We start from the raw sequence: 25,878 nt of genomic DNA, 5'->3' as shown, positions 1-25,878 counted from the left end.
ATTGCAGCCACTTTGCAAGTATTTAAATTGCAGATCTGAACTCCATCAATACGTCGTAGCTGTTACTGCTAGTTTTCGGCATGAAAGTGAGACATGGCTGTTAGTGTGCGAGTCCTTGATCGATGTTCAACAGTACATCTGGGATGCGCAGGTACAGTTTTTGCGCACATGTTTTGACATTCTAAACACCAGATTATCTTCAGGGCCAATCGGGTGCAGCTGAAGCAAGCTGTGTGAACACAACGTGATGTATTGTCACCATTTAGCTGCTAGATGCTCAGAAAACAGAAAACCTCAACACTGTTTAATAAGATGCTGAAATGCTCCAAAGAATTTCCTGGAACTGTAGAAGGAATCATTCCCTGGGAGAGGATTGCACCAATACAGGTAATTATGTGATCCACTAGCGTGGGAATATCTACGAGTATTAATACCTGCAGCTGAAATGAAAATAATTACATATTTATTTCTATATTACTCTTTGTATTATGTCCTTCAGTTGCCTTACACCTGTGACAGCAGATACTCATGAGATGGGATTTCTTTGGGCTGCTCACATAAGCTGAAGTAGTTGATAATTGGAACACATGGGGACCAGAGTACAAGTACCAGAGCGGTTACTAGGAACCCCACGGCTATAGAAACCCACACTGAGGGCTGTAATGAAAATGCTCCTTCTAACCCTCCCCCCCCCCACTCCCTCCCTACTCCCCCAAACCCCTCATCCTGCCTTTTCTCCTCATCCTGTACCGTGGCAACCTTACAAAGGGGACTCTTTGACAGCAACCACAGGTTATTACTTTTGTGACCAGGGGCAACCAGACCTCGAGAGAGTCCATTAGCACCTAAAAGAGAAGTTGTCTTCTATCACCGGCTTGCAGAAGACTTTTAACTTTAAAAGTGACCACAATCGAATCAAGTTCTTATCATCTATCAAAACATGACAGTTTGTGCAAACAGGGATCAGTTAAGTGTCAAAGTGAGGACTTTGTGGGCACGCTGATTGGTGTCGCAGTTTGTTAGTGCAGGGAGCTGGGCTAGTCATGAAGTGCGAATCGATACACTCTCAAAACAAGAAGGTCAAGATGCATTGTGTGTTCCATCCAAAGGCCCTGCCGAAATTCATCATGTGAAATAATTGTTATTTTCATAATGAATTAAAAGTTGTTAAACATTACATTTTTTACAGGACACAGTCGTTATGTTCCGCATTGAAGAGGATGACAGAGGAACTTACTTGTGTTATTATTGAGCTTAACGGCACCTACAGAAAGCCTTTGTATCCTTGTTTTTCTCACTCCGATACACCACTTATTCTCCATCTCGCCCTAATTCTGTGACTCATTTTCTCTTGTAGTACATTTCCTTGTGTCTGGCACCATAGATAAGATGCAGGAGATAGGTGGTGACGATGCTTTCGGTAGATTAGTCTGATATGGGGTTAAGATAAAGGAATAATAGCAGATACAAAGAGAGGCGGTGAGAAAACAAAAGCTATAAAAAGAGATTCCCTGAAAAATGCCATTGACTTGTGTGTCCGGTAAGCAGAGAGCTACATCTGACTTGGCTGTTTGTGTCTTGTCAAACTGATCATAACAGGTCAAAAGAAAACTCAATTTTGTGCTAACTTCTTTCCTGCTTCCTGTATGTAGCATGTTTGTGTGTATGTTGACCACGGCTGTCTTAAAGAGAAATAATGTTTTGGAGACGGCACCGTCGTCACCAACATCTCCTTCCCAATGCAAGTGGTTGGGGAAAAGCATTTTGGATCCTATGGCATCACGTTTAAGACCTCACAGCATGGGCACTATGGAGAATTCGATGAGAAGCTCTTTCCCGGGGGACCTGGTGTGTACATGCATGTGTGTGATGAACAATATGTAATTTCAGACATTTACAAATCGCCTTTCGCAGGCAATCAGACAGCAGCGATGGGACGGAGATTGGATTTGAAGGTGGTGGAGTGGGCTGATTTTCTAGAACTCCACAGTCACAACATCAAGAATATACTGGAGATAAATCAGGGCCGGAGAAAGACAGCTGTCAGAGGAACAGCAAATGATGTGAATTGGAATTTGGCCCTAATCATAGCTGTGGGCTCGGCAGCGGACTCATGCATTTTATTACTTGTCAGATACTGTGTCTCCTGAAAAAGCCCTTTCATCACGGACACACCGGCTCATTGCCGAGCTGACACGGGGGAATGGGCTTCATTGAAAAAGTATGCTCCTTAAATTTTAAACCACTGCGAATGCACCTATATGTGATGGTCGACTTCTGCTATAGACAAAATTAGACTGAAAATTAAAACTACTGAAAAACCATCCAGTGTTATCCAGTTTATGAAGCTTTTTCTCCATTTTTGTTGGTATAGAGTAAGTAATGACTTATATATATGTGAATATGTTGTTATACAGCCACTAACAGTGAACATTTTTAAACATTAACTGTTGCTAGAATCACATTTTGTGTCATGTTTAACTTTAATTGAGAACAGTTAAAAAATAAAACAGTCTTATTATGCTTTAATGCAGAAAAAAGCCAAGAGGGAATGTTGAAGTGACAGTTGGTTTGAGGTAGAATTATGTTGTACTTGTTTACAGGGCCTTTAAATGCTCTTTCGTCTTGTCATTCACCTCCAACTAACTCTAGGATTCAAGGGCTTGGTCTCATGCCAACTCTCTCTTGCAATTGTTTTATTCAGACTATGTGCGGTAAGTCCTTCAGACATTGTCACCTTGGCCAAACGCTCAACATATCTTAACAACCTCGACTTTATGACACTCCAGCGTACAGAGGGATAAACTATTTGTTAATAAAGATTACATAAAAACTGACAATGAAAGTATTTTCTTCTATGAACAGTACAAAATGTTACTGGCCAGATGCTCTGAGTGCAGATATTTTCAAAATACACAGCAATGTCTAGGGAATCTTCTCTGCAAACAACACAACGACAGCAATCAGACAACATCCTGTTGTGTGCTCTGCAGCCACACACCACGTGTGTTCCATGTTTCCTGAACAGTGCACTACAGATCAGTATGGCACTGCTCGCAGGAGGCCAAGTAGGGCAAATCACTTTGGAAAATAAATCCAATTGCAATGGCTTGGAAATGTTAGACGTAATAACTTTTTTTTACATAATTATTCTAATTTTAATAAAAATGCATCGACATTATTGTATGGGTGGGGAGACCAGGGAATCTCTGGCAATAATTAATCTAAAATGGTATCTAGACACACGTTTTGTCTCCAACAAATATTGCGCCTCTCGCAATTAGAGAATTCCAGCGTAAAGATTTGATTGGATGTGCAGCCCTATATCCAAGACACACACAAACACACAATAAAAAGGCTAAGTTGTCAGAGCGCACAGCCTCCCTGAATTGCAGTCTGTGTTCTTCCTACTGGACACATCCAAATGAAATTGAAGATAAATGAAACAACAGTGATGAACATTTCGCAGTTTTGAACATCCCATTAAGGAATCCGAGGCAGAGCACTGATTACTGTTTTGTCAGGCAGACGCATTCAGAGCTTGAGTGATGACAGAGATTATATTAGTGTTACAGCAAAGCCGTAGAATAAAACAAAAGGCACTGAATTGGATCGCCTCAAAGGCACGCTTTTCTCATCCTCCTCCATTCCAATGAAAATCCCACGAAAAAGAACAAAAATGAAGCAGTTCAACAAGGGACACCACAAGTTTGCATGCTTAGGCCTGTAGTTCATGTCTCATACATCCTACATACAGTCACTTCTCTCAGGCACGCTCAATAATAATCTCCTTGCTTCCATTGCTCCGGGATTTCAATCCGGATATCGACAGTTACCATCAGCTGGTCGCATGCATCCAATGAAACAGCAACACACCTACATTTTAGCCAATCATCTTGCAGCTGTCTCTCTGTACGTCCACGGTGCTGTTACACCCGCCCCTCCAGCTGCCCGTCATCGCCCAGTCATGCAGATTGATTAGATTTAACATTTCATCACCTACATGTCTCACTAGAATCACGGACTCCACGGTGGGATTTGTCTTGCAGCTGGTTAGTGCAGATGCTCTCTGGAGTAGTCTTCTGTTAAGTCTTTGTTATTATCCGTTATAATGAACAATTATATTTTCTTCATGCGCTTGTCTCTCCTAGAATATGCTTAATAATCTTTATGGGCACTTCTTTTATGGAGTGCAGGCTTATATACCTTTGATTAGGCCTAATGCGTGGTAGTGCAACCTCTGCTGTGATTTCCTGTTCTTACACATGTATGGTTGCATTGTATGTCGAATGTTTGATCTTGACCTCCATTTTAGTATCATATGAGCCTGATGTCTGTGCTCAAACGAACACAGCGTCTAAAACCATTATGCTCCAACCACTCACTCAGCCTTGGATGCATTGCCTTTGTGGTGTGGTAGATTCTCCACTCCCTGCACTCTTTATTCCTCTCATCGCATTGGATATATTTCATCCCTACTTCTTGTTCTTCACCTTATACACAAATTCGAAGCGTGTCAAGTACTGGGCCGATTACCTTTCCAAGGGGTGGACCACAAGCTAAAGTTCAAAACCTTTTCCTATTTCCACAAGGAAGAAATGGAAGAAGCAGAGTGATTGACATAGTTCAAAACACAGATGCACAAAGGGAGGGAAATGTAGATGATCAACATATGGGTCTTAATTTGCATTTGCAAAAAATATAAGTACTTGCATCTGGCAGCTATGAAAAGGCTTTTTTCCCCGGGGGAAAATTAGGAAAACCAGCATTAATTATCAGTGTTGCAAACATTTTATAAGAAAAACCTCATCTAAAACCCATCATAAGCAGGTGTGATGAACTACTTTTGTACTCATTTTGTCAGTAATTATATCAATCAGAGTTTGAATGAGGTTCCCCTCCAGCAGAAGACGGTTGAGCAGATCAATCAATTTATTTCTGTCACTTTGGATTTGATTACATGGGTAACATTGGGTTGTCAGTCACGTACGGCCTTCTGGTTATGGAGACTACAAATTTTTAAAAGAGTCTGTTTAATTCATTCATAAGCAAATAACACAATTCCTCCCTTGGCCAATTGGGATATAGATATCAATCGAGATGTGCTGCTCTTATCACTCCCTTCACAAAAAAAGAAGGCACATTGCAGAGAAATATTTGTCTGTTGGGGGCCGGGGGTTTACTCACAGGTCTCAAAGAACCCTGAACAGCAGAACATTTAAGAGTCCTCAAGGTCAAGGTTCACACAAGCCCCGCCTACTCCTTGAGCAGTGGTTAATTCAAAATGGATAACAAATTACTGTCAGTGTTCTTTATATATTAGCAGCTAGTATGCAGATGAATTATGCGTTTTATAAATGGAGTACTACCTACATGCATAGGAGGCGAGCTATTATTTGCATGTATTTTGAGAGAAGCACATCCAGTGGTTTCATCAGCCGCGAGGAGTAGGCGTCTAAAGAAAGCTGCAGCTTTGATGGGGGCTAAACGAAGGACGGAACTTTGAATGTGTTTATTCACATTCAAAGTTCATTTAGAAATGGTAAACGAGTGCATCAATGTTTTTTTTTTTATCAGCGTAGAATATGTGTGACACTGATTACAATAATTCCCTGCAATGGGAAATGTTTCCTAGTACTGGAAATCCAACTGGAAATGACCTAAGTAGAATTACCGGTGGATCCACTCTCAGTTTTCTGGTGCCAGGCTGTGTGGTTGTGGCACTCTAAAGACAACAAAATCTGGGCCTTAGATGCTGGTCAGCACCAATAAGGAGGGGGGGGGGGGACACTTAAATATTTACCAAGTGGACCCTGGACAAGCTGTTTTATGTTTTATGATGTCAAGAAATTGACTTGAGACAGAGAGCAGAGACCAGAAAATGTCAGGGTGAATCATCTCAGGGACATCAATAAAACATAGCAAAGCAATGCCTTGAAAACCTCAACAGTCCAACCTGTCCTCTTCAGTACGTCCCTGGCTTGTCCCACTCCAAGTCCAATACACACACACTGCACATGCACGCAACGCAGACGTTAAAATCGGAATGGTAAATACCTGATTTGAGTTTCTGTGATCACACCACATGTCGCCCTGTAGTCAAACTCACACCAACACCTACACAGAAAAAAAGAGGGAAAGAATTAGAGCTATAATGCGGTTTGTACGACAATTTAAAACATATTTTGTCATACATTGAAACAAATATAGAGGCAAGCCATGCCTCGGTAAACTGAAGTGCAATAATCTCATTTATACGGGAATTTGATATTATTCCACATCTTATTCTCAGATTATGTCCCTCTAGTCTCCTACGTATCCTGTCAGTCTCCATTATACTGTTCAGTGATGCACACAGTAGCTGCTCCACATTTGTTTTTTGCAAAGGTGGAGTAGCCTTGTGATTCGGAAGTGGGATGTAATGAACTATATTTACACACTCGATTGTTATAATAACATACCATTAAACATCAATGGTAAGATTTGTCATGTTTATCAGTTATTTCCATATAAGGAAAATTATTTATTTTTTTAAATGTGTAAAATTGCATACCTAATGAGCAGTGTCCTTCACCTTTTCTGTTTTAGGGATAGTAAAGGTTCTTCTAAACATCAAAGTAGAACGCATTTTCTCTAAAAATGGTTGCATTCAGGATGGTCTTATGCGTCCTTGGCGTTCTGTTTGAGTTTTACTGTTGGTTCAGCTGGCTATGGTAGCTGTACTGCAGCAGAGCTGGCAATATTAGAACCAGTACGAACCTGAACGTGTGTGAGCATTCCGCTTGTGCTATGACAACACTGTGCCACAACTTTTAGTCCTCCCACTTGTGTGCACAAACCCCACCCCTCAAAAACAACACACCAAAATGAGAGAGAATAAAATATAAATGGATTGGTTGATTTATTATATGGAAAAAGAAAAATATATTTTATGGTATGTTAATTAGTGGCAGTATTGTTTTTGATTTGGAGATGTCGGTTGAGATGCAAATGTTGTTACGCGAACCCTCGATGTTATAATAAAAGAAATGCAGGTTGGAGTCTTCAATGTAGCTGTATAGCAGAGGAGAGGATCATCCGAAAAGAGCTCAGAGACATAACCACAGGCTGTGCCAAGTTAATGGGTGCAATCTACTGCCTTAACCTGGAGTACCCCCGTAATGTGAAACACATCTTTGAGTCCCTTCAGGGGGTCATTATGAACATCATCAAACTAGATCAAAGCTCAGCAAGAATACCCATGGGCGGATAAACAAACTGCTCCGATATTGCTTGCAAACAAATTAATGCACATGAAGACGCTTTTATTTGAGACTCTTGCATTGTTCTTCCAACAAACAATGTTATTGTTTTAACAGGATTTCACATATCAGGAAAAGACAAAAGCAAGGTCTGTTGAAAAATGTTGAATTGAAAAAACTTACACCAACCGTTCAACATGTAAAAATACACACAAGAATTAAGAGACCAACTGCTTCAATCAGGAAACCATGACAACGGCCATTATACAGATATACTTGTATTGCATTTATTTAGTCACACCCGTGCGCATGCATCTACCGCACAGATCCAGACCTGTAGGCTGGAGAAAAGAAAGCATCGTGCTGAGGGAGTGTGTCAGGAAGCCGTGGGCATGGTCTGTTACGTGACGTGGAGCGACACCTCGACCTTCCCAACGTGCAGCTGCTCGGTGCTCGCCCATCGAGATGTCTTTTGAGACTTTATTTTGGCGGCTGAGTCTCCCTTTGGAAACCTACAGTCTCAGGGCCGATATATCAATCCTAAAAATGTAATGTAATATTTGCATTGAACTCAAAAACTCCACTGTGTAGCCCTTAATACTTTGCAAGGTGCAAGTGATTGTCACTGTGTCAAGTGAACAAGAAAAGTATTATGGCGTGCAAATATTATTGAGGCCATCAGTCTCTCAAACCTTCTGCAGATCACTTTCAATAGCTTATGGGCTCGAAGATGATCAAATTGTCTTTAACAACCAGTTAAACAACCTGCAGAGGACTAAGAATCTAGGCCATTCTATCAGCATTGAGAGACCTTAAGACTTGTTTCACCTCATCATAGTAATGATAAACAAAATGAAACAGCTGTGTGATGAAACCACTGAGAGCGAAGCAATCTTCTACCCCCACGCTTCACAAACACCGCTGCACGTTTTTACGAGCAGGGAAAAGCAAATGTGCCAAATATGCCTTTTTTTAAACAAAGACCTGAGCTCAAGAATATTCTTGATTCAAGAAAATAAATATGAAATGTCAAGTTGTCATCACAAACCCCTACATGCAATCAGTCACGTCAATATGAGGTGGAGGAAAGCATTTCCTTGCATTAAGGGATGGTTGATGGAGGGTGAATTATGGAGCTCGCTCTTTAAGGCTGATTGACTCAAGGAATTCATCAAAGGCCACATCAAAGAATATCATGCAGTGTTAGGATTCGCGTGTATCAATAGGAGAGAACGAGACAGATAGGGGAGGATATTGTAGAGGACAGTTATTCAAAAGGAGGTGCACACAGCAAAATATGAGCAACTGGGAGATACAGATCCAAGCAAACATGTGGGAGTGGATAAACACACGTATTAGATGCCGGAGCAGACAAGTATATGCCCCAGTCCCGAAATGCTTCCCAGAGCACTCATTTTGCTTCATTTCCCGTTCCATTCTTTGGTAATGAATAGCGTTCATCACTGCCTACATGGAAAAGACAGGAGGGGGAAGACAAAGACAATGGAAGGACAAGTGATCGGCTTTCTCCTCCACACTGACGTGCTGTACAAATGAAACTCAATAATTACAATCAATAGGGCCCCGACATGCAAATCCTTTAGTCTCCATAATTACACCCGAAAGTCTCACACAGATCCTATCAGGAAACGGACAGTTGTCACGAGCTCCGATGGAGGCATGTTCTCTGGAAAGGAGTCACAGCGTTCATCGCGCTGGGCCGACTATCCTTCTAATGCCGCCTCCGCCCCTCCGATGCCCCTGTGGTCCCGAAGATCCCGCTCCGCTGCGCTGTGCCACGCAGTTTCAGCCGGGATTTCCCCACAAGCTTAAAGGGGAGTGAAGCCCTCTCTTTGTTTAGCACTTCAAGGGAAACAAGAGAAAAGAAAAGGGAGCAAGAGGGGGAGAGAAAAGGAAATAATAGGCACAGGGGGGAGAGACCATGAAAAAGGAAAAGGCAGAAGGGAAGCAGCAAAGGAGTATGGGAGTGGGAGGGAAAATATGAGAGAAATAAAAAGGGAAGGGATGGACAGACCTTGAATGGAAGTAGCTGCTTTCACAGCCGGCACTTTCTCCTAAAAATGACATTTTCACACAGAGAAAGCGCCCTGGGAATTACGTTGTGAAGGGAAAGAATTCTGACCTTGATAACATCTGCTTTGCAGGTTTCCAAAATACCTTTTTCAAATGAAACCACTAATGGGAAGAGGGTCAAAGACCATAGAGCTTTCACCCGGAGCACTGCTGTTTGTGTCCCAGATAAACAAGTTCATTCAGCTCTAATTTAGAAAGTACCGGTCAAATCAAAACAACTGCTTAGTTTCCTTCAGTCCTATAATAAGTTTGCCAAATTCTAAATAATGCTGCAAATATCCCATTTCGGCCGTCTTGCACATGAATGTGCTATATCTAAAGTGCAGTGCACTCTTTTAGAGCCAGTGCTTTTCTCTGCTATCAAAATAGCTCCTCCCTGTGGCCTTGGTAGTCTCCATCTACTTCTGCAGCTGCAATAGATGTTAAACCATTTTTTATTTGGCCCTCAATTAATGACACAATTAGTGGTATAATTACAGATAATGTATGAGGGATTTGTAAGTGATACTCTTGCAGAGGTTAGATGAGAGGGTCAAGAGCACTCTCATATTTGTGTACAAACAATATAAAACTGAAGCCCGGAGACAACTAGCAAGGATTAGCATAAATACTGGAAACATTGTTGAATCCTCATTTATTTTCCGTGGAGTTATTATGAAAACTTATGCAAACTGTCTCATGGCTGTTGCAGAGTATCTAATAGACTGATACGAGACCTGCATGGATACCGTACGTGCCTCCTAAAAGTATTCCTTTAAGACTTCGGTAACCAAAACACTTGGACATTGAAATACCGTTTCTGTGATCAAGGTTATGGAAGCTCACTGACAAGTTAGAATTATGGGCATGGAAATAAACCCAACAATAAACTACTGGACCAACGTCTAACACAGAGGAAGGAGTAATACAGGTTCTGGAAAAGTCAAATCATGCAATTTATTTGTAATGCACTCTTTATCAATAGATCTAACAGTGCCACAGAGAAAGCAACAGTTCAAAAGTTAAAACAAAGTAAAAACTACTATAAATGCCTTCTTGAATAAGGAGGTTTTTGGGCAGTAATTAGTTCTTGCAGATAGGGAGGTGCATGTCTATGAGTAGAAGAACTTGAGACGGGGAGCCGGTGTAGTGAGTGCAGGGTGGGTGTCATGTGCTCATATTTCCGGACTCTCATCAGGATTCTGGCAGCGCTGTTTCGGATGTATTGCAATTTCTGGATATGCTTGCCAAGTGATCCCAGTAAAAGGGGAGTTACAGCAGCTCCAGTCTTGAGGAGATAAAGGCGAGGACGAGTTTCTATGCATCTGACTGACAGGATCAAAGTGTGGCGGAGTTTGGGGAGGTTTTCGAGGTTATGTGTCATATTACTGTATAAAATTGAAGTCCCCACTTAAGAATGAGAAAGAACATTACTTCAGAGAAATGGAGATAATGAGGAATTATGAGGTGCATGAGCGTCACTCCCCTCTGCTCCACCACGCTCTAATAACGTCTTCTAGTGTGTCGGTTGATAATGAGAGGGCATTAGTAAATCCATGTAGCTCTAGCACAGAAATGCACATTCGTGTATATCAAAAATGCAAAAAAGGACTTTCACAAATCATCCAACCAGAGGGTTGTTTTCTTTCTAGTGGGTATTTTTGTTATTTCACCTTCTGACAGGGAGGCATATGTTTTTCTTAAAAATACACTGACTAAACTTCTATAAGACCATAGCGTCTACAATTACAGAACCAGCTGATGCTGCACACTGGGATTTAACAACATCATGACTGTGTGTGTACTTGTTAACCTAAAAACAGCTCAATGCAAAAGACACTCGACATTTCACCAGCAACTAATACTTGTCGGTTGGAGCACATCTACTGACATTTACCTTAATGGGATCATTCATCAGCACCGTCGCCATATATAGTGCTAAAAGCAGCATCCCTTTATGAATTAATTCAGCATGTGAACTTGTAGTGTGGCAGTCCTGGACCTTTGGCGGTAGCCATTAAGCTGAGATATTCCTTATTATTAACGCGTGTCTCTGCTGATGTGCTTTAATGGACAATAAAAGCCATTGAGAAGCTCTCTGGTGAGAAAACAGCCCAATTCAAACTGCTGCTTTGGAAAAGAATGATGGACAGACTCCGTAAGTGAGAGGCAGCATGACTGAGCGATGAAAGAGACATCCTTCCATTTAGTCCAGGTGATTATGGAAGATGCCATTAAACCCCAGTCAGTCAGCCAGTCGGAAGAAAAGACTAATGCAATGTATTGTATTGTATCTTATCTTTCTCAGCCCAGCAATAATCAATGCTGGCTGTTGTCCAGAAATGCAGTGTGCAAAGAACACCGCGCCGTCTTTCCATTTACAGACCTGGGACAGCTCTGAACTGTCTTCAACCTAGGAAGGTTCAAACAAGTTGCTTGATCATTGATCTTCTGTGAATCTAGGAGGCGTGTGTGGCCAAACCTAAAGGGTCGGTAAGGGGGGCTTCATTGGTATTCATTTCTTTTCACGAGGAAAGTGTGGCTTTCTTACTTGGGTTCTTCCCCTTTTGTTTTCCTGCATCCATCCAGTACACAGATGACCTTTGTGAAACGTGTGCTGAAACAAAATGCTGAAAGAAACGGGAGTACGTTGTGAAATGAGTTATATGAAAGATTAATGGGTGCTGTTTGGTCCCCCTGTTGTTCCTTTTTTTCGTGTAAATCTCAACTTATTTTGTCCTTTTCCCTTAGATACACCTCGCCTGTTACAGTTGTTGGAGAGGTCAGAAAGACTAGGGGCTTTGTTTCTGTCTCCCTTCCTGCCCCAGTAACGCATGTTGTTTACTGGGATACTTTGCTTTGAGAAGTTGGCATAGGTAGCCCCGTTGCTTTTGTTGTTGTTGTTGTTGCAGCAGCTCTAGGGACAGCAATGTTGGTCAGTCCACAACAAGTCCAACCATCCCAACTTCTATTGGAAGGATTGTTATAAAATAGTGAACAAACATGCTCTCTGGAGGATGAATTCTGCCAGCTTTGATAGACTTCTGACTTTCTGACAACGAGGTTGAGATTTATTTATATGAACACCATCTTGCAGTAAATTCTTTCAACATCCTCATCAGGTGAATGTTTAATTAATTCTCATAATTTGGTGTGCAACCAAATAACTTCAAAAGTCTATCATTACTTTGTGTTTTAATGTTAATTAGCAAATACAAGCAAGCCACGATGGTGAGCATGGATAACAATACCTGCTTAACATCAGCACGGTTCACCATTTTTAATACCAGCAAGATAGGAATGTATTAAATTAGTTATTCCATATTGCAGTAGTACAAAAATAACCACCCCTGTTAATCACTATGGATACTAATATTGCGTGATTAATGTAATATTACCCTTTGAAGTTATTAACATGACAGCTGCTGTAAACAGTAAAAACATGGCCTTGCAGGGATATGATTGAATTATGGGATCGTATTGAATTTCCCTTTCATGAACGGATGAATGGAAATTTGAAATGTTGCAGGGCCAATTGAAATGCATAATGAGGAATTTTCCCCATTTTAACAAGAGGACAAAGATTACCAATCATGGACAGTGATTACGTTAGCAGTAATTTTCATCAACCTTTCAGGTAATTATAGACCACCACCGGTCTGCATAAGCACAATATACCATTTCAAAGCAAACAGCAGCGAATGAAGTCTGTATGCCAGTGTGCCCATGTTCTGCACCCTAGGTTTATGCCACAACAAGACCTAGGTTTTACCTGCTACTAAATGAAACGGACACAGCAGTTAGATGTTCATGTGGCGCTGCGCCGTACTCTGTTAAACTCCAAACAAAATATGGGTTTTATTTGTTTGAGCAGTATATTGTGTAACCGTATAAGCTCTCAATGTAAAATGTCTGGCGTCTCCACTAAAACACTTGCAGTAAAAGAGGAATGCGGGACATTCATTCTTTATTGAGGCCTTTTTGGCCTTTTGAAAGGTGGCCTTGATGTTCTCATTGGTTCTGCAAATGAAAATCGATCACATGGAATGGAAAAGGCCGGCATTCCGTTTGTATAAACATAAATAGACCACAGTGAATTCTCTTGCACTGGACTGAGTTCTACCACGTGAACTTAAGGTCATAAAGGAAAACATCAATAATCTAGGGTGACACGTCCAATTTTGCTGGATAACCTATCATACTCCACAATGCGGTAATAAACAAAAGCTGCTAAATGGGGAGACATTTATTTTGGGGCACGGGAGCACAGAAAATGGACTAGTTCCCGGATACAAACTCATTTCTATTGTACAATTGTAATTGTGTGGACTGGCAATACATTGTAAGCAGGACTCCAGCCTACAGCAACCCAGAAAAAGAGCTGACAGAGGCAGACAGAGTGAATGGATGTGTTGTCATTCTCACACAAAAGAAAGGACTAACATAATATATGATTTACTTTTCATTCCAGGGGGTTGTCATGCTCTGTTTGGTTACGCGAAATAAAAAGTAATTAAAAAAACAACAACATTTAAGTAGTTCACCTTGAAATTTAAAAAATTAGGACTTTTAAAATTAAAACCTCAGCGCAACTCCACATTTCACAGCCAATTTACTTACGTTATAAGGTGTGTTTGGCTACTGCACAACACTGCGGAGTGCCAATAAAAACTCAGAAGCCTCTTCAGAGTCGGCCTTGTTAAATGTCAAAGTCTGTTCCTTTGATAAAGGCTATGCTCACTGGATATGCTTTTGTTTTTAGGGGGGGGGTTTGGGGTATATGTCATCTCTGAGATGATGGGATAACAGTGTATTCCCCCCTCTGTTTTGGACTTCTTGATCTGGAAAACCAGTTTGAATACAAAAAGGCAAATAAATTGATCTGGTTGTCTACAGCGAATATATATGAATGAATCCTACTGGCTTCCAATTGCATACAGCCCTCTGCAATCTATTTATACAGGTGTTAAATTATGATGGATTCCACCTGCCGTACACTGTATGTACATCATCATGTCACTTGAGGTTTTGGGATGGTGACAGCTGGTGAGCACGAGGACCCTTTTTCTCAACGTTGAGTTGCTTGTGCGCCCGCAGTTTTAATCTATAATTGTCAAATAGCACAAACACATTTCTACCAATTTGTTACGCAAGCATTCAGTGATGTAAGTGCACAACTATGATTGTCTAAGAGAAAAGTAAGAGGGATGATGGCAGGAAAGCTCAGTCCTAATAGTAGTTAAGATCCTCATCTTCATCCAGGGGCGACAATGTCAAGTGGTGATGAGTGAGGGAGAGTGCCGTAATTGGTCGGGAAATTGTCATGGCACCTGCAAGATATTCTAACTCTGCTCTGGAAAGTGATAACCTTCACAATGGGATGAGAGGTCACCCAGCCATTTGCTCCCTCTGCCTGCCCACTGCATTTTATTTGGCCCCCCTTTTCTAATAGATAAATTCAGAAAAGACTAGAACATGGCCATTGGAAAGTGGAAATGTGACTTTTGGAAGTTTTCAGAAGTACTAATGGAGCTAAAATTGACTGCTGCAATGAAGAGATATATATAAATCGTCCTGTTCAATGCCATGAGGTTGTTAATGTTCAAAATGAATTATGCATGACTTTTTCTTTCTTCGTGCTTCTACTTCTATGAAAATAATTGTGCATCCGTTACACGTGTCGGTGTTCATTTTGTGAAAAAGCTGCAGTATACCGCTTACAATTCATTTCACTGCCCGTTTCTTTCTCTAATTCGATTAAATTACATTTTATAACATGAATCTGAAGTAATTCGAAAACAATTGAGTCAACTAATCAATGATACTTTACTTTATTTCATTTCTGACAAGACAACAAATACCTAATAAAAAATAAATAATACATAGAGAATAAAACAAGAAAAACAGCACAATGCATAAGGTTAGCAGTGTGTAGAACTAAGTCGTATGTTTGTCAAAACCAAAATGATTTCATTGTCAGAGTCATTAAGCCAGAAAATACCTTTGTAGATAATATTTCTCAGGATGTTTGTAAAGTGTTGACTCCTGCAGCCACAATCAATTATTTCTTGGGGGCCTTAACTTTACACAAACTCACTTATTCAGAGTGAGTCTGTTATATACTCAGCAGCTCTCAGCCCACTGCCTCAAGTGGGATTACATAAGAAATACACAAGATGCAGTTGGAGGGTAATTTGGAGGGAGAGAGAGCTGATGTTTAACTAAATCCATTTTTATTGTAATATGCATTTAAGTCTCTGCCACGGCTTGAGAGATATTTGCAAATCTCTAGTTATGTATTCTGTACAATATGCTGAATGGCTGTCCGGGAGCACACAATGTTAGTTTTAGTTGCATATATTATTCAATCTACAATGTCAGCTGTATGCAAATAATGCGCCTGCAAATAAAGGTGTGTATACAATGTGTAAACGTAAACGCAAGTTTGGCTTTTGCGAAATATATGTTTTTTATGATCACATGTTTAAATGTGGAACGGACTGTACTGGTAAGCCGCATTTCCAATCCCTGTAGCAAGAAAAGTGTTTATACGCTCACGTGGAGAGAAATTCACTTATTTTACTGAAGCAAAAAGTCATTTTCTGTATTGAATGGTAGGGTAATGGGCCTTGACCGTGTGCATTTACACACTGCCGTCAACCACCAGCAGCAGAAGATAAGCATACGCCTAGCACAAGACCCGGCAAGCCCCCATACGGTGCAATGATGTGTAAAATAGCACGCTACAGTAGAGCTTCTTTCTATCAGTCTTCCCCTCTGCCACAGCACACGTACTGCAAAATCAACAAAGTCCTCATGCAAGAAACAAGATGCAGAGGTATTGACACCCAAGGCGCTTTGGCAAAAGGTACACAAAAGGTTTTTGGTAAGCAGAGAAGACTGCAGAGGAATGAGACTTTTTTTACTTCAATGGCAGCTCTCACGTTAACTCCAAAGCGACGGGCGAGTAACTCCTGCTCTTAGCTGGTGTTCATTTCCCCAAGTTAAAACCTTGTCCTCTTCATTAAAAGGCCCATCCCTCCTCATCCCCTTGAGCCTGTCATTTTCAAAAAGTGTTTTCAGCCCCTCGCTAGGCTGGATTAATGCAATATTTCAAAATAAGGGAAAAGCAGTGTGAACTAGGGAGCAGTGACTATCGCTTGGAGAGAGAAAAGCATAATGACCTTTCCTTGAAAAAAGTGGTACTGTGGTGCTCAAAAATTGAAATTCATTTGTCTAAGAAGAAACCTTGCAGCTCGCCTTGAAATGGTGTCCTAAAATATTTCTGGCTTCATCATTTTCATTGTGTTCTTAAAGATACCAAATGGATCCCACGAAAGGCCTCTGTGGCCATGGATGTCCAATGTTTACCATGAACCGTGTCGTTCCACAGCATACGAGCTGACTTAAAAAAACTTTTAAAAAAAAGAAAAAAGAAAAGAGTAAATGTCCAACATCCACTTGGCCAGTACTCAAAGTGGGGCTCTGGGATGCTCTGAATTATATATATATATATATATATATATATATATATATATATATATATTTCTTGATTATTTTAGCAGTAAAGTATGCTAGCGCTGTCTCTTTAAGCAAGCCGGCCATAATAATTATAACATATATATATATATATATATATATATATATATATATATATATATATATATATATATATATATATATATATATATGTTATTATTATTATGGTGTAATTTAGGATTAATTCTAATGAACCATATAAAACTACAAAACATTGCTGCAAGTTTAGAAACAAAATCCATGGAAGTTCATGTTATTGCTAATGGAGCGGAGACATCTAAAAAAAACAAAAAAAAAACACTAGCTGTCCATCACCTGTGAGAAATTGCAAAACCATTGAACAAATGTCTCGTATAAATGCAGGGCAACAGCAAACCAAGGAGTGGTTTATTTTCTCTTATGGATTATTTCAGTGAAGCTCTCCAGGGAATAAGTATCTAATTATGTGTTCCCCTTTCAGGAGCCGTCTGTAGGTATTCGTGCCGTTTAAAGCTGAAAGACCTGTGATGGCCTCTCGTTATTGAGTTCCTCGTTATTGGGCTCCAAGACCTATTCCAAGCGTCTCCAGTAATGGAGCAAAAGGTTAATTAGGTGAAGGTGCCTAAATTGACAGGCCGCAGCAACTTGTGACTCCCTTTGATCAACCCTCCACAGGTATGTCCATAGGTAGAACAATTCAATTCAATCAGGCTTTGGAAGCAAAAATTCTAGACTTATATCCCTCGGTTGAGGTAATTCCATTTACAGCTTTCCAGACACAATCGCTAATATTGGGTGTAGAATTTCTAGGACTATTTTCAATCAAACAATGTCTTTGTTATTAACATCCGGATAGAAACATGAGTTCTATGAAAGAACAAGGTGTTCCTTCATAGAACTATGTATTAAATACCCACACACATATACACATGTGTATATATATATATATATATATATATATATATATATATATATATATATATATATATAGAGAGAGAGAGAGAGAGAGAGAGAGATTAACATCTGACTGCCACAAATACAGGCCAGAAAATATAACGTATAGCCTTTGAAGTATTCATTTTATCATAAAATAATTTCCTCTAGACTAAGATTCAATATTCTATTCTGCCCTAATTAATTGGAATACACTGACGGTCATAGAGGTTCAGAGACTAATTGTATGAACCAATATATCTCAACGACGCACACTTAATTACTTAAATATCCATTAAGACGCAACTTATTCAGCCTGCGTTGTTGCCTCCTTTAGGTTTCTACATTCCAATCTCCCTATATTTCTTCTTTGAATCCTCATCCTCTCTCCAGGATGAGATTTCTGAGGGGTTGTAGACTTATGGCGACACTCAGATGATAAATAAAAGCATGGCAAGCTAAATAATATTTATTAGGGATTTTATTGGCTTGTAGAAGTTTAGGAAGAAGTTATAGCACAGAAATTGCTTCCAGACTGATTAATAATTGCATTATTTAATTCCATAAACATCAATTGTCCTTGATGTCTTATGAGCCTGTTCATGTTGACACTTATTATTATACACAATAGTATTAATCTAATTGCGTTGCCTCATGTCTGGCATGAGAGACACTTGTCACAAAGTTCCAACAGAGACAAATATTGAACATGTTAAACAGTTCTTAAACATTAATGTCTAAATGAGGCTGGTGCGTCAGCTTCAAGTTCTATTCAAAAGTCCCAGCCAGGGTGGAGCCCCCTTACTCAATTATCTTCTCCCATTTGCTTATTACGGGAGCCGCTTTTAACCAACCACATGTGGAATACTCCATGTATTGATTTTTGTTTAATAAGCCATTTCTAGCAAACAGACTCCAGCACATTATCATTGTATCCACGTCAACTTAAGTATGCAGCACAGTCGTTGCGTCTTGGTCGATACTGTATGAAAAACTTTCTGACAATTACTTGTAGGGATTTAAAACACATCTGGTGGCTTTAGCTCCTGCAAAAAATAAAACCTTTCTTTGGACCTTTCGTAACAAACGTCTCATATCACTCATCCTCTGATCACATGAATCTCCACTATAATTTCTATATTAAAAAAAAAAATCAAAACGCAATGTTGTTCACAAAATATAAACTAATAGATTTTATTAATTCTGTAATTTAGTTGATACAAAATTAGTAAATATTACTTTTTTTTACCAGTATTGTGTCCTGAGCAGCACTACCCCGACAGCTATGAGAATAGTCACACAGACTTAAGTTTAAGGTAACAACACATCTGGAAACAAAGAAACAAGGTGATATCTCGGCAAAATTAGATGAAATGTGAAATTCAATTTTTATTTACTAAAACTCAAAATATTTATAGTCATCGTTGATGATAAAAGATTGAAAAGCTCAGACTTTTCTAAACCAAGACCTGACTAATTCAACCAAAAAGTATTTAACTGCCCGCAATACAACATTTACAAGGACTACACTGTAAGAACACTTTAAACAGCCGCTATACGACCATGACGAAAATGAATCAGACTGATCTTCCATTCCATTAGCTTCTCCAGCGCTTTTGGTGTAGAAAAAAAAAGCTCTTAATGGCAGCGCTCCACTGCATACAAGACAGATGAAAGGTGATCTCAGTTTGTACATCTCTTAGGTCACATGGAGCTTCAAGGCTCGATTGTGACCTAATTGTCCTATTGTTTTCACTGCAAACTGTACACATCAAGTCGTGATAGAAAGAAATCCCAGCAGCTTTAGTTTATCCAGGACTTAATGCAAAATCAATGAAGTGTCACCCTGAAAACACATATCGTGCTCCCAAAACATGTGACTGCCAAAGAACTCAATGGAATCTCACTATTTTTAGACTTGAAATATTCGAGGAGAGCCGTGTGTGTGTGTGTGTGTGTGTGTGTGTGTGTGTGTGTGTGTGTGTGTGTGAAGGAGACATAGATAGCATGAGACTAGCAGATGTTTCATTGGTGAAGTGGGGGGCGGATCTTACATGCTTTCAGGATTCATCCCTCTGAGACTGAAATCCTTCACAGGCCTTTGCAGGTTGTCCTTGGTCTTGATGTGTTTTTCCATTTGTGTGATATTGCAAACAGTGTAACCTAGATGTTTGGCTTCATTGTAAATTCTGAGTTTAAAGATCATAGATTTCAGCTCAACCATCATTGCACTGTTCTTCTGCCGGCGGACTGATTGAGTGTTTTCTCGGGTTAACAAGCACTCAAAATTGCAAACTGAAAGACCAAGGTGGCAAAGTTAATATACAGTTCAAAATAACGGCACCATATTTAGCAGGGTGAAGTGCACGCTCTTTGTTGAGCATTGTTGTGTAACTGTTCGGGTGACTAAACATACAGGATTTCATATAATATCCCTGTCAAAATGTTTGCATAAGTATATATAAAACAACACGTGTAATGTGAAAGAGGTTGCTCTTGGTATATATGTTTTTTTTTTTTTAATCCACGTAGACTATCAACCCAGCATATAATGGTACACAGACACTGTATGAGGTGAGTGTAACTCAACTAATGCCCATTTAAGATAAGATAAGTCTTATTATCATGTCAATGAAAATGACATTTCCAACATGACAGAATCAGATTTACTGAATGATACAACCTTTCTGTAACATCTAAAAATCAGAACCCCACTTGTTGTTATCAATAGCGTTTTACGGGGGGGGATTTGTCCCCTGTTCTCTTTAATCTCTATATCAATAATTTGTGCAAGCAACTGAAAACCTACTGGGTGCATGACTGGGTCATTTCCTAACAGAACGGATTTGAGATGATACTGATATATCTAGGCAATGTCGTAGGATGTATAAAACCTTCTCATGCAGGTTTAACATGTGTACAGATGGAGAGGAGATTTCCCTGTTTGGAACATATCGTTTACCAGTCTACACTGCACACTGGTGGTCGAGCTATAAAGAAAACATGTCCACAGAGACTAAATGATGCCATGAGAATATTAGAGAGACCCGGAGGAAGAAGTGCCAGTGAAATGATTGTGGTTGCAGGAGTCAACACTTTTCAAACTGTCTAAAGAAATCGTATGCATACATTTATTTGCCGGCTTAATGACTTACAATTAAATCATTTTGGTTGTAACAAACACTGACTGGATTCGAATAATGACACTTTGTCTTGTCTCATCTGGACCCAGAATCTGAAATATGGTTTCATTGAATTATGTTTTTAGGGAAAAACCCAAACCGCTTTTAATCCTGTTTTTTTCATGTAACATATTTCACAATATTCAGATACGGAACAAAATACCATATTCTGCCAACCGAGCCAAATTTATTGCATTTTGAGCTGGGGCGAATAATTTATGTTAATAATTGAAATTCAATCAGCAAACAAATAGAAAATATAAAAACTTCCACAAATCAGAGCTCCATATCTGCTTCTCTAACACAGTTTCAAAACAGGAGCTCCAATAAGGGAGAGAGAATCAGAAGCCATTTATTGCCACATATGTTACACATAGAGGAATTTGACTTGGTGCAATATAAGTATAAAATATACCAATAAAATAAGAAAGTAAAATAAGATAAAAAATATACAGGCAAGAACTAACATAAAACAGATAGGAACCTCAAAGTTAACTTGCTGATGCGCTGCTTCAATAGATGGACTTTAACTCAAGGGCAAGTCAAGTAAACAAACAAACAGCTTTCAGCCTCCATCTAATTATTGAGTCAAAGGATAAAAGGTCCAAATATCTGTGAGATAAATGCTAAATTTTTGCTTTTTGCAGCTAGTTTAATTGGCAGCTTTGTATTGTAGTTTGACACTTCTCCAAATGGGCAAATCAATGAAGGGGAATAATTATTGTGCAGCCACTTTATTACCAAAACACATCTGTTGAATTTCATGTGGAGGAAATACGTTGCCGAACACAAACATAGCTTATTTAAATGCAGCTAATGAGCACTGTTGACTACAATCTGAAGACACTTCCAAGCAGGTATAATCCACACCCAAAGACCTGACAAGAGGGACATCACGGGAATATTTGTGACGAAGTTATTTCACAACGAGAGATAAGAAAAGAGAGTTCAGGCAACAGGAAAAGTCCAGAGAAGGAAAGCTTAGAATAGATGTGCAGAGCCTCTGTATGATTGGTTTCTTCATATTCAAATAAAGCTTCCTTCCTGTTCATTTTAAGACTATTGCTTAACCTATATGAAATGATTTTCCCCCGTCATGCTTCAGTGGGAGTGGGAACGTGGGCAAATACATCTGCCAGCGACATGCAGCGTTTGTGAAACCCTGGAAGAGCTAAAGCAGCTACGGCCTTTTGCCTATAAGTTAACAAGATTAAATGTTTTATTTGGTGTTATATTTCCGATCTCTTGGTCCAAGCAGCCCATAAATCTGAGCTGTTGTCTGTCTGGAAATTTGTATGACACTTTCATATTGCTTTTAAGTTGGTTGATTTGAAATGTAATGACTATATAGGCAGATAACTTTTCCTGTTGGATAGAACTGAATAGTTTCAAAACATATGCACAGACGCACAGTATGTAAATAAGTCAATATGCCACATTAAGACATTCAGCAGAATCAGAAGTGTTCTGTTTCAACTCAGTTTAATCTTAAAACAGAAGTAAAAGTCAATCGATGTATAAGCACAATAGATTTACTTTTTAAGAGTTGTTTAAGTTGTAAATCAAGAGTTTCACACAAAGTGGCAGCAAATTACTTAAAACAGTGAGGAAAAATAATCACCGCTGAGCTGAACGTGCACATCCAATTACTCCAGATGTCTTTGTCGCACCCTCCTGGTTGCTCTTTTATGTCCCTTTCTCCACCATTTCCCTCTGTGAAGAAACAGCAACCAGGGCCTTGATCAGTTCTCCCTGACACAGAGCACAGGTAGCCATTAGTGCTCACCTCTTTCTTTGTACTCCACTCTGCCGTGTCTTCTTCATTTTCCAAGCAATGGAGGCTCAGTCTCTCACTGGCTGTATAGACAGCACTGCAGAGCATTGCAATTTCATGCAGTAATGAATAATAATCTCAGCTCTTGGCCGGCCGTGAATCTTCACGGGCTGAGCGGACGTACATGTTGTAGCGCCTGGCGCGAGGGAACCCTCTGAAAGTTGGGGTGAAATAGCAGCGCTTGGAAATGCCATCCAGGGTGCGATTAGGAGAAAACTAAAAAGGCCATAGGGTTTTTGAAGAAGCAGGTTGGATTGTGTGATATATGCATCGAATTGCAATTCAACTTAAACAAAGTCAACATCAAAAGTAAAAACATGTCATCCAACTATTGTCAAAATACCACACTTTGAATCCTTTTCTAGCTACCCGGGAGCTGGATTAACTTAATCTCAAGGCAACTCTCACACAGACACACCATCGGCCACTCGTGTGTTTAACCTTCAGCAAATGAACCTTTGGTTCCTATTCGAGCTGGCTTTCAACTCGCTTGCGTACCCCTCAATCATCAGACGCGATCCCGCTGAGCGAGCCATGACAGTGGGCTGCCTATGGAGCAGGACACAGGCAGAATATCAATGGGTGTCTGGCCACGCTGCTCTTCATCTCTCATTGCCCAAATGTGAGCCTCTGAACACAGAAGTGGTCCAAACGCTGGACGATCTGACCAAGGCATTTCGTAGCAATGCTTTTAATGGATTCCCCGGTGAGTTCCAGAGCACTTTACCAAAGCTAAGGCTGATTTGAACTGTAGTACACTGAATAAAATAACATCGAAAAGAGGACAAGAGACAAAAGACCTTCAAGTTTGTCTCGTTACTTAAGCAGCACCAAATACATCTAACTATATCAATATAAATCCACTTAATTAATCCTGAGATTAATAGTTAGTCATCTGTCTGCTGCCAGATACAATCACAGAATAAAAGTCAAATTAAGATTGGGTCGGGATCGGCAATAAGTGTGTGCTATTGTCCTCTACAAACTTTAACTTCATAATATAGTGAAGATCCTCAATACTAAATGGCTTTTGTGTTGCCTGCCTGCTATTATAGATCAATAGACTTGAGTTCAAGACATGAGACAATGCATCACTGTGCTTAATAATACAATGACAGAGCGATATGTGCCCTCAGTTTGATTTGGATCAAGATCAGAGGGAAATCCTTCAACTTCAATTCATCAGAGTTTTTTGACTTTACTGCATTATTAATTAACTTCACTGTAAATTATTTAAAAGCTCTCTAGGTGAGCATTATGAAATGCTGATTTAAATGCCATGCTCTTCTGTGTTCCATTAGTGTTGGGATCTATCAAGCAACTCTACTTTCTACACCTTAAGACAACAAATAAGTCTCTCTTGTCTTCGGGCAGAGCTAAATAAAATCTCCATCCAAATGAAACGTGTTCCATAAACAAATAGTGGCGGGGGGGGTGAACAGAGCTCACGCAGACATTATTGGCAATCCCCAAAATCAAACCAAAACACGAGTGTTTCCATCAGCTCGGAATTGATGCCCATTCTGCAGCCTTTGGTGTGCCACGGAGCGCTCGAGCAGTCTGACGTGCTGAGCGTGTGAAATACCACGCAACGTGCGGGATAACGCACCACCAACTCCGCGCCTGTCAAACAAATGGAGGATTTCGACGCTATATAATTCATCGCGCGTTTGCGATGGCACACGTGCGCGTAACTGTCGCCGACAAAAGACTTTGCCATTTTGCAAACGCCAACTGTTGTATGTTCGGCATGGACGCAGCAGTCTGCCTCAACTTGAGATAATGTGATAAATTCCAACAATAAGGCGGAAAAAAGAAATGTAAAATACCCCAGCATAAAAAAAACATGCACTTACCTCACGGACGCACCCGCTGCATTCCAAGTGCGCCAAAGGTCATTGCGCAGATATTCAGAGGACACGATGTAGGAGTGATGGGAAAGAAGTAGGTTACACTACACAATGCCTAATCCACTTCTTAATGTCCTTCAGACGTCGCCAACCATTTAATCTTCAAAGCCCGAGGGGGGGCTCAGGAACTCAGTTTATAATCTCACCGCCGTCACTTTCTCTTGCGCAGCGCCGCGCAGACAAAAGTTGTCCGGGTTTATTTCTCTAATACGCAGGCGAACACCCGCATAGAATAATGTTAACGGTTTTTCTTTCTTTTTTTCCAAAGACCCCAAAAAAAGATTGTAAGAAAGGTCCGCTCGGTCAACAGCGAGGAAACCCGTTGAACATTCCCCCGACAGGTGGCAAATCCCACCGCCTGCTGGCAAAGGAGACGCACATCGTGCAGCGGAACGTGGAGTCGGCCAGCGCCACGAAGCGATTCTCCGGGCAGATTAAGCGTGTAGTTGTGCTGATTTACCCCTTTCTCTTTCTCTCTCTCCCTCTCCCTCTCTCTCCCCCCCTGTTTCTTGCGCTCTGGCGCCACCCGAAGTTGTCCTGAGGAGTTCAGCCCGCTTGTGACCGCATTCAGGACCAATCGATGACGTTTTGGTTCAACAACGCGCACCTTGAGATTATAATTTGTTGATTGCATTTTACATCGTTTCATTCTCACTCTGTTACTCTACTTGGAACATCGAATGAATTAAATATCAGTAAAAAGAAAGTAATCCAATTCTCCCCTAAGCCTCACTGAATGCCAGTAATACCAGGACGGTGTTTAACGCCAAATGGCCTAATATGCACCAACATGCGTGTAATGGCTACAATCCGTTCCAAATATCGCTTGGAAACAGTCACAGAAACTCAGGTCATCTCAGCCCATTCAGAACCACATAAAGCCAAGCAGTAGTTTTGGTCATGTGCAGGAAATTATGTTTGCATTACATTACATGTCATTTAGCTGACGCTTTTATCCAAAGCGACTTACAATAAGTGCATTCAACCATAGAGATACAAACTCAGAAGAGCAAGAAACAAGACATGATGGCATTATTTAGATATCCCATAAACATTATAACAGACTGTCATCATTCTCTGATATTAAAATTGCCGATGACACTTGCCTGTAGCGATATACCTCAAAAGTACCAAATAGTTTTATTTGGATTTCTCTTATTTGTGTAAGCATTTGAGTCTGAGAGGGC

General features: G+C 40.2%; 1 protein-coding gene across 4 annotated transcripts in view; it reads right to left on the bottom strand.

Moving 5' to 3' along the window:
- The window catches only part of LOC120820728 (protocadherin-15), a 152,592-nt gene extending 127,376 nt beyond the window's left edge, over nucleotides 1-25,216 (bottom strand). For all 4 annotated transcript variants that reach the window (XM_078104494.1, XM_078104496.1, XM_078104497.1 and 1 more), the window contains exons 1-2: nucleotides 24,638-25,216; nucleotides 6,058-6,117 (exon numbers count right to left, since the gene is read on the bottom strand). The gene's annotated coding sequence lies outside the window, so the exon portion shown is untranslated. The remainder of the gene's footprint in view (nucleotides 1-6,057; nucleotides 6,118-24,637) is intronic.
- Between the last annotated feature and the right edge of the window lie 662 nt (nucleotides 25,217-25,878).

This window comes from Gasterosteus aculeatus, chromosome 6 (genome assembly GCF_964276395.1).
Source record: "Gasterosteus aculeatus chromosome 6, fGasAcu3.hap1.1, whole genome shotgun sequence".
NCBI classification, from domain to species: Eukaryota; Metazoa; Chordata; class Actinopteri; order Perciformes; family Gasterosteidae; genus Gasterosteus; species Gasterosteus aculeatus.
Note: the sequence above shows the minus strand (reverse complement) of the source record. Positions and strands in the feature narration are given on the sequence as shown.